Below are 10,522 nucleotides of genomic sequence, written 5' to 3' on the forward strand. Positions count from 1 at the left end.
TTACTCTGATCATAGTTTCAAACTGTGTAATCCATAACAAGCGATTTACTCACTTTCGGTTGTCGTAGAAATCCTGACGTTTCGTGCCCTTTTTTTTTATAAAAGTCCCCCAAATAATTCATCCGTTTGGCTCATTTTAGGCAGCTTATGCGCTCTTCTCGTCTTCTTCTGTCTGTATGTGTATTTTCAGGAAGTACCTGCCCATCTATGGGAGACTAAGGCACCCCTCTGGTATGAAAGGCCAGAGGGTGGACAAAAATGCCTTTAGCTAATATGGAAGGGGTAGAAATAATGGCAATATTAGGACACATAGTGCTTGTATAAGCAGTGCTGTGGCCGCCCCCCCCGGGTAATATCACTAAACTATCGACATTAGACTACATTATTTGCACTCTGTTCATTCAACCCCAGAAGGCAAGTAAGACACAGATACCAAGGAGCCTGGGTCTGACCGAGGTTTCTGACTAAAGGCAGTTTTTCCTCGCCACGTCGCCCTGGTGCTTGCTCTGGAGGAAACTACGGAAAATATTAGAACTGTGGGTCCTTGTAAACAGTCGGAGTGTGGTCTATCTGTTAAAGTGTCTTGAGATAACTCTGTTATGAATTGATACTCTAATTTAAAATTGAAATGGAAATTGAATTATGTTACGTCTTGGCAAAGGTAGTAAATGGTCATGAGAGCAAAACGTTCTGGGGACTGTTTTGGAAAAAATGTGGCATGTATTTGTACACGGATAAGTATCAGATTATTTCTCACAGTGTGACTCCCAAGGACTATGAGAAGTGTTGTAGAATGGAAATGGGCTTAGGTTGGACTTTATTTTTCTGTGATATCAATATCAGTCTGGAGATTGCTTTTTCATATTATTATACTCTATTCAGTCTTTGGAAGGCTCCTACAACCATTTTTCACAACCCTGCCAGTGACCCTCAACTGTATACAACCCATTAATATTCCATTTACTAACCACGTCTGCTCCAAAAAAAATGATGTTACTCCTCTGATGTAGACACACGGGTTCCTGTTTTTACAAGCTTTTTATAAACTATAAACTACCAGACGGAATTAAACTGGTTTATTCACAATGGCCTCAGGCGCCCTAGTATTATTCGTAATCTCCAGCACTACGACTTCTGGTTTATTTATATATGCCAAAGAATTTTTACTGCAGCAATTCTACAAGCTCTGCATCTAGTGGAGAGTTGACACCTAAATGTACGCTCTTTCTCTCATTTCTTTATCTAGTTGTAATATGGATTGATGTTTTTGTAAATAGTTAGTATATAAATTAGAAACGTTAAGTATAGGTTATACGTATAGGCGCGTTCAACAGGTTCATTACAGTCCTAGATCAATGAGGCGGTCTCCAAAATCAAAACCTATGTCCTTTGAACTCTTACAGTCCTCATCCGCTTGCAACCATCATTAGATTCTTCCTCAGAGGACCTTACATACACAGATGTGATAAATCCTGTGACCCTTAACATCTGCGTAATGACAATTGCTTAATTGAATCCTGATTCAAAAAGTGTTGTTTAGTTTGCAACAACCTAAACTCAGATTGGACATATAGTCATTTCCCTGCAATGATTGAGGTTCGCAGTTTAGCCTCATAATATGCAACCTCATTTAGGGACACCCGGCAGATGAATCTTTTCATAATTTCAAGCCAACCCCTCAGTAGTGGACTACAGAAATGTCATGGTCATGTTGAGAGAATTTAAAAGTTTTCCATTCTCCATGCGATGGTATGCAAATGACATAAGGTTGAATAATCCTCGATGGAAACAAGTCAAACTCAATGGTATGACCTCGGGCCATATGCATTAGTGTGTAAATTGGCTTGTGTAGCCAGCTTGAACAGACAAGAAAGAGCAAAGCAACAGCCCAGGAATAAATAAGAGTGATGGGGTGTTTGTGAGCAGGGATATGTAATGCTCAGTCAACAATGGCCTTCATTACAAGGATACACACTCCAAGATCTGTGGGTAACAGTGATATGCTCTGGTGTGTGTGTGTGTGTGTGTGTGTGTGTGTGTGTGTGTGTGGTGTGTGTGTGGGGTGTGTGTGTGTGTGTGGTGGTGTTGTGTGTTTTAATGGGTGGACGTTCACGGTATTTTCGAATGTGGCTCCTGTTTTTGTGCTGGTGATTTTCCGTTTGTGTTAAATTAACCTGAATGAGAGGATGAGAGGGCCACTGAATATCAGTGCGTTATTATTTTTATTCGGAATTTCACTGTCCCAAACCCCAATACAAATAAAAAATCATTTAAAATCATTGAACTCAAGTGTCAGTATGAAACACATAAAGTCAAAGTGTTGGTCTGTACAGATGTGCTGTGATAGTAATTGTATAAGTTTGCGCAGTTTGTGCTAGCGTGACAGTACGACGTCTGACCCACCCCCCATACAAATCCAACTTCCCTTCACATGACACGGCATACGAGGCATTTGCCATCACGGAAAAAACTGCAGTATTCAGTAAGCCACAGGGGTATTTCCCTTCGAGTGAGCCACGTGTTCAGAGCCTCCCATTTCAACAATGAACTTTGAAAAATAGAAATGATGTTATCTAAATGATTGAGCTTAGCAGCCCACGTAGCAGCTGCGGGAGACTCTGCGGCTGGACGAACGACTCAATACCATGAACAGTTTAAGGTTTTCATGAGACTTACAACTACTCAAGAGTTGCTCTTGAGACTTTGCTCTAGTTTTAGAAAATAGGACCGGATCAGAACAACTGCTTGGCTTGCGGGACTGTTCAAGCTCCGAAGGTGAGCACCTGCTTTGATTGACTGTAGCAACGATCATTTGAAGAGAGGTTGGAGCAAGACGGGAGTGATAAAATGTAGTTGATTGCAGATGGCAGGCAGGTTGGGTGGAGGAGGGAAGCGGTGATTAGAGAGCAGACGAAGGGTGTGTGGAGGGGGCATGGTTTTTCGGTCTTGTCTTTGATTATATAATTTTGGTGCGTCGTGATTTATGTTCTCTTATGTTTTTCGTGATCGGTCTTGTCTCTGTCGTCTTGTAGGTTTTATTCTGCACTTGGGTGTTCTGATGTCTTCACTGTTTCCCAGCCTTGTGTCACCTGCCTCTTGTTACACTACGGCAAATGTCCACGTATGCTAGTGGCCTTTGTTATAGCTGTTCTGAGGCACGGGTTGCCTTCGTAATTATGTCACAATGACAATGCTGACATGCTTTGTTAAAGTATAACTAAACAAACATGAACATGGCAGGTCAAGTTTTTATATCGCACATTTACAACACAGTCAATACTGTCCCAAAGTGCTGTACAAATACAAGACTAGAATAGATGCCTATTGTCATTATACACAAGTGCAGTACCTGTGCAATGAGAGTGAAAGCAACCCCCTTGTACAGTGTTGACACTGAAATCTAAAAATATTAAAATAAGACTGACATATAAAAAATATATCGGCAGAAGCTAAAAATGATATATAAATAGCCAAAAACGAACTTCTAAAACTGGATATGACCAAATACAGTAAAAAACAGACAAACAGCTGAAATACTATTATTGACCTATCAGTGTATGTGGGAAATAATATTAAGTGAATTGCAAGAGCATAAAAGAAACACGGGGGCAAAATCTATAAAGGCGTATCAGTATAAACCGTGAGGATTTGCTCTCATGCTCTAATTTCTCTGTTGGCCCTTAGATAGATAGAAACTTTATTGTCATACACATGTACAGTACAAGGCAACTCATGCCTTACCTAACACGCAGGGACACACAACACTGAGCATACAGACACACAACAGTTTGTTGGAGTTTAATGGATTTTTAAAAACCAGTACCTGGATTTCACAGGCTAATAAGTTTGAGGCAGTAGGTTATTGTATTTTCCGCTCGGTGTGCATACTCAGGTCGTATCTGAGTCAGGAGGATAAGGTACCGAGCTTGTAGTATCCCTGTGAGGTATGCAGAGATCCCTGCCTCCTTACCATGGCTCTAGTTTGGACCGAATTCTCACCTTTGATGTAAATTAGTGGAGGAGGGGAGAGAGAAGTTGAAGCCAGGAACTGTACCAGCAGTGGGTTTGCTCTGCTACAGACAGCCAAAATCCAACATTCTTTCCCCAATACAAAAACAACATTGCAAGATTAAGCTAAGCTATTTTAATGATTATGGTTACACTCTAGTTTGCAGCTAACATAGTTTTCTCTGTTGTAAGGACATGATTACTAGTCTGTTTGTGATGTCGGGGCAGGAGGCTCAGTGGCATGAACGCAGAGACCCACACACGTACATAACCGTATCTCTGACGCCACACAAAACTGTTTTTCCACTAATCAAAACTGGTCTGTTTATCCAGCCAGTGTGTAGCTGACATTTCCACTAATTAAAATAAGGGACGTCATGCTTGCCAAGCCTCTGTCAGTGTATCCATTATAAAACTTAAAGGGTCAACTACTTTTTTTTTTTTTGAAACCTGGATCCTATTTTTCTATTTTTGTGTGTTCTAAGTGCATGATAGGAAATCAATCGTTGTCATTGGTCCAGTATTAAGCGCAAGTTGCTGCAGTGGCAGCGGCGAAACAAGCTACAATAAAATGGTTGTTTCATACTATCTTACAGGTTTATCGGAAATATTCTTGCGGAGAAACGCAGTTCTATGTCAATCTGTCCAAAGGGATGTATCAAAAGGCCATTCCTGTCTCCGAGCGGTATGAGTAGGCGTATATGGACGCACCAAACCCGCTTTTTGTTCATTACTAGGGGGGGGGGGGGGGGGGGGGGGGGGGGGGGGGGGGGGGGGGGGGGAGGGGGGGGGGGGGGGGGGGAGGGGGGGGGGGGGGGGGGGGGGGGGGCGGGGGGAATTCCTCGTGGGTTGCAGCAAAAAGTACGCAGCTTAAGTTCTGCCTACAGTCCCATGGTCCCCAGGGATGTTTTCTATCGTGTAGGAAGTAGGGGATGCTAAGTGATTTTAATATTAATTATTCCTTTAAATATAAGGATTATTAGGAGTGCCTGGCCACCCCCCAGAGTATTTGCTCTGACATCTTCTAACCAGCCGGACGGTCAGATCCTGTACAAACATGTGGACGGGCCCGATCATGTCGTTTGGCAGTTGGCCGCCCGGGGACTTTGGAAGAGGTTACACCTGAATTCGCACCAGTGACCGACGGTTAGCTCTTTGTAGCTTCCAACTCAAAACTTATTATTTAGAATGCTTTTTTAATACATAGTAGGGTATGTGACATTATCCCTCTACTCCTCGGTTTATGCCGTCTTTTTGATTTGACTGTATTCTGTTTTCTTTTATCGGGTTTGTGTATGTTGTTTTGGCCTATGTCAAAGCACTTGGATAACATGCCTGTGGGTGTAGTGGTGCAAGCCCTAAATGTTGATTGATTGATTGATTGCTTCGACTTGGATGCTGAGTGATGATAATTTACTATAGCTATCTTCGGCCTTGGCCTGCAATATTTAGACACATATGTGCTTGTATAACATTGCTGTGGGTGTAATATCAATAACTATGACATTATTACATTATTTGCCACTCTTCATTCTAACCCCAACCGGCCCGTCAGACACCGCCTACCAAGAGCCGGGTTTCTGACCGAGGGTTTCTGCTAAAGGCAGTGTTTCCTGCCACTGTCGCCTGGTGCTTGGCTCTGGAGGAAACTACGGAAATATTAGAACGTTGGGTCCTTGTAAACAGATGGCAGTGTGGTCATATATGTAAAGTGTCTTGAGCTAACTCTGTTATGAATTGATACTTAATAAAATGAAATGTGAAATGGAATTATGTTATTTGGCAAGTAAGTAAATGGTCATAGAGCCAAAACGTTCTGGGCCTGTTTTGGAAAAAATGATGGAAAGTTTTGTACAACGTGATAAGTATCAGATTAGTTTCTCAACAGTGTGACTCCCAAGGAGTCGATGAGAAGTCGTTTTAGAAGGAAAATGCTTAGGTTTTACTTATTTGTCTGTGATATCAATACATATCTGGAAGATTCATTTATTTATTTATTAATCTATTCATCTTTAAGGCCCTACAACCATTTTTAACATGCAAGTGACCTCACTGCAACCCCAAGCTTGAAAACATCAACCCTGTGTCTACAGTCAAGATGGACATCATTTTTTTTTAGGACAAACTGGGTTATTGGAATATTTGGGGTTGCAGTGAGGTCACTTGCATGTTAAAAATGGTTGTAGGCCTTAAAGCTGAATAGATATAATAAGAAATAATGAATCGTCCAGATATGTATTGATATCAAGACAAATAGTAAAAACTAAGCCATTTTATTCTAAAAACTTCTCATATGTACCTTGGGAGTCACACTGTGAAGAAATAATCATGATACTTAACAGTTGACAAACTACATGCATTTTTTCCAAAAAGTCCCAGACGTTTTGCTCTCATGACATTACTTATTGCCAAATAACATAATTCAATTCAATTCATTTATTTATAGGTATCAATTCATAACAAGAGTTATCTCAAGACACTTTACAGATAGACCACACTCAGAATTTTACAAGGACCCAACAGTTCTAATATTTTCCTAGTTTCCTCCAGAGCAAGCACAGTGCGACGTGGCGAGGAAAAACTCCTTTTAGCAGAAACCTGGTCAGACCCAGGCTCTTGGTGCCGGTGTCTGACGGCCGTGGGGTTTATGAATGAACAGTGGCAATAATGTAATAATGTCATAGTATTGATATTACCACCCACAGCATGCTTATACAAGCACATAGTGTCTAAATATTGCATATTTTGCACTTCCATAGGTCTATAGGCATTTTTGTCCCCCTCTGGCCTTCCATACAAGAGGGTGCCTTTATCTCCATATATGGGCATGTACTTCCTGAAAATACACAGGTACAGACAGAGAAGCACGGAATAATTTTTTGAAGAGCGATAAGTCTCGGCCTATGAAATGCAGCCAAACGCGAGTGACTTATTGGATTTTTATAAAAAAGGCGCACAAACGTCAGGATTTCTACGAAAACCGAAAGTGAGTTAAATCGCTTGTATGGATTCAAAAGTTATTAAACTCATGATCAGAGTAAGTTTTTACTCGTTTGGGGAGTGTCTCGGGCTCAGAGGGTTAGTGGTATTGCCTTATTAACACCATCATAATCATTGTTGTTGAACTCCACACCTCCCGCAGCGCTGTGATAGAGGAGGTCTGGAAAGCTGTCAGTTGTTGTCTAGTAATGGTGAAGACCCTGCAAATGCGGCCACCCATACTGCCAATGCGTACTTAGCCTGGACACAAGGAGTAACTTAACTTATATGGTTCCAAAGGAGAATGCAACATATTTTACCCATATGGTAGCACACCTTCTTAAACAACCTACTAAGGTGATTTTGTAATCAGGATTTGTTTTAGTGCCTTGGTTGTAATTCACACTGTGTTTTGTAGCTGTCCCGCCTTAACCTGGCGATGAGCTTTTTTGTTTTTTTATTTTACTATATTGGTCTCAATCCAATTGTTGAAAATAGTCGTACTGTAAGGCTCAAATTCCAACTTTGCTGTATGTACCTAAGTCACGACCCACAAGCATATTTTAACGTTTTCAAGTCATCGTTCTTTCTGCTTTAATGCATGATTGTGCATTGGGCACTGAGCACTGCCAAAATTGCAAGTTACGACATTTAATAATGTTTGCCATCATGTTATCTGATGTGCAAAGCTGCTGCTCCTGCTACACATGCTGTCGCCCCGCTACACACTCCTTGTGGGCCCCCCAGTGTTGAGCGTGCACTTGCCGGATCTCTTACATATCCTCGCTTGATATCTGTTTAAACAAGTTTTATTAACAAAATCAACACCTTGCTGTTGATCTTGAAATATTTGAAAATAACACACTTTTTGTAAGTGCCTTTTAAACCACATAGCACTCAGTCTTTATTAGCGGATGGGATCCCATGAGGTTGAAGATCTCCACAAAACTAGACTGTCACAAAACGCTGTAATTACTACCACATAATTTATAATCCTCAATCGGTTCTATTGCAGCAAAAAGTGCGATTCAACATGGTATTTGGGTGTCTGACCTCAGTGGGGAGATGCTCAGGCGGTCTTCTCTCCCTCACGTCTAGTTATATCTTCACTTGCTCACACTTTCCATATGTTTCTCTCACTTCCCCTCTCGGTATCACGCCCCACTCTGCTCTTACACCACACACCCCCGTTCCCATATGCTGTTATGTCAGCAATACAATCATTTATCGCCAGCCACAATAAAATATGCCTCCTCTAAAATTTTACAACACACAAACCTGGCGCACATTGGACATTAAATGATTTACATGTAACTGAGTAGCAAATTGCATAATGTTCTCATTTCAGAATGTTGTCTTACTTACAACGCGGTTAAAATTTGTTTTCAGTCTATTCAGCATTTATATTGCTATTCAAGTTGATGTTATTTGGGAACACCAAACATAGTGTTACTGATATGGCTGTCATATTTTCACGTATATTTGACAAGACACTGTGTTTTCAAGTCTCATGTGACATGGATACAAGCACCAGACACAGAGATTAGATTAGATTAGATTCACTTTGATTGACTCAGCTAACACCACGGATACATGTACAAGGCACAAGAATGCAGTTTCGGTCATACCACCAACCAGAAGTGCAAGTCGCAGTAAGTGACAGGATATATACAATGGTCCTATAAGTGCAAAGACATGGCATATGTAATGAATAAAATATAGAAAAAATACTATTATAAAACAGAGTTTTACAGATGGGTTTGGCCTATGAATGCAAAATATAGGATGGAAGAAATAGATTTGCAAATCTGCATGCTTGGTTTACACATACACTGCTGGATGAACCTAGGTAAAATAATTTAGAGAAGAAAAGAAAGCAGGTTGAAATGGTCAGTATCTCAACTGTAAGCAAAAAAGAGTGTAAGTTAAGGTAATCAACCTAGTACTCAGTATTGCAAATTCTGAGTTTTAATTGACTGGTATTCTTTGCGTACTGTTCCATTTAACAAGTGCGTAGTGGACAGTCAGAAAGTTAACTGAAGCTGGAGAGGAAAGAGAGAGGAAAAAAGAGCGGATGAGAAGGTGGGATATGTACTACCACAATACAAGCTGTTCTAGGGATGTAGCGAGACAGCATTATTTGTACTGTATCTGTTTACCCATGAAATGATCGGTATCTGGACCTATACGGAGTGGTCATTTTAACCGGAAGTGGGTCAGGTTCATCTTGAATGTGCGGGGATTTAAACAGGTAGTTATTTAAGCAGGCATGGATAGGAGTTGATACAAAAATTGTATAGTTAGTGCTGATTGAAAACTTTTACATGACAGCATGAACTTCAGATCAATGGTGTTGTCATTGGTAACAAACAACTTATACAGACCGTTGTGCAACAGTGAATACAACAAATGCGGTTCGCAATATGAAAGTAAAAAGGTATGAACAAGAGTTTTCAACTCTATATAACTTTCTTTTTGTAACTTTGATTTTTTTAGATAAGTGTGTTTTTTTTTTTTTTGGGTTCTTTTTTTTTTTTATTTACACCACCAGGGAGTGGGTGGTGTGTGTGTGTGTGGTGTGTGGTGTTGTACGCGCAGTAACACCCGAGACGAGGACACAGAGCGAGAGGGGGCGTGGGTGGCAGCCCTGCACAGCCGACAACAAAATAAAATCTCCGATGGCAGAGACGCAACGGGATCAATTTAACCCAAGCAGCGTCTTAAACCCACGTTCACCAGACTCTACTGGTTTGTATAGTAGGACTACAAACCCACGTTCACAGGAAATCTACTGGTTGTATGTAAGGACTACAACCCCACGTTCACAGAATTAGGTTACTATGTAAGACTACAAAACCGAAGTTAAAAAACAAATCTAAAGCTGAAGAAACCCGAAAGTTAACGGAACAGATCCGCAGACCCGACTGCCTGCTGACGGAGGGCGAGGTGAGAGCGATGCGAGCGGAGCGAGAAAGGGGAAAGAGAGAGAAAGAGATGAGGGGAGCCGCATTTCTCCATGTCTGTGTGTGTGTGATGATCCGAGCTTGGGGTTTGTAGGTGGGGGCGGGGGACAGTCGAGGAGTTTGATTCAATACCAGAACGGATTATGATCATATTAATCGGCTAATACTTGTACTCGCAAAAGGCTTATCGTACCGGGAGAATAGTTTTCAGACGGAACGCGGATCACCCCCTAGCGGTTACCCACAACACTACGGTGGCTGACCAGCGCAATGCGTTTAAAACAGGGACAAAACACTTCCATAGGAGAATTGTCTAGTCTGGATCAAAGCCACCGCTTGTGAGCAATTATGCCAGAGTATCCCTGGCTGGATTATATCCCAGGCCGGATGTTGAGTATATAGGGCCGGAAGATCCCGGCTGGTTGTATCCCTGTCCGGATGGTCTACCATCCCCTGGCCGGATGTTATCCAGTCCCTGGCCGGATGTATCCCAGGCGGTTGTCTGCCTGGGCTGGATGGATCCCCTCCCCCTGGCGGCGTATCCAGGCCGACTGTATCCCAGGACGGATGTC

The 10,522-nt window shown here is 41.7% G+C and overlaps 1 protein-coding gene and 1 long non-coding RNA gene across 2 annotated transcripts in view; both read left to right on the plus strand.

The window, feature by feature from the left end:
• LOC116695607 (inactive N-acetylated-alpha-linked acidic dipeptidase-like protein 2) overlaps positions 1-10,522 on the plus strand; it is a 730,805-nt gene that overhangs the window by 245,893 nt on the left and 474,390 nt on the right. The window lies entirely within an intron of this gene.
• The window catches only part of LOC116695670 (uncharacterized), a 22,981-nt gene continuing 12,505 nt past the window's right edge, over positions 47-10,522 (plus strand). Inside the window, exons 1-2 of the long non-coding RNA XR_004333519.1 lie at positions 47-58; positions 2,515-2,518. This is a non-coding gene — a long non-coding RNA (uncharacterized LOC116695670). The remainder of the gene's footprint in view (positions 59-2,514; positions 2,519-10,522) is intronic.

Source organism: Etheostoma spectabile, chromosome 9, assembly GCF_008692095.1.
Source record: "Etheostoma spectabile isolate EspeVRDwgs_2016 chromosome 9, UIUC_Espe_1.0, whole genome shotgun sequence".
Lineage (NCBI taxonomy): Eukaryota > Metazoa > Chordata > Actinopteri > Perciformes > Percidae > Etheostoma > Etheostoma spectabile.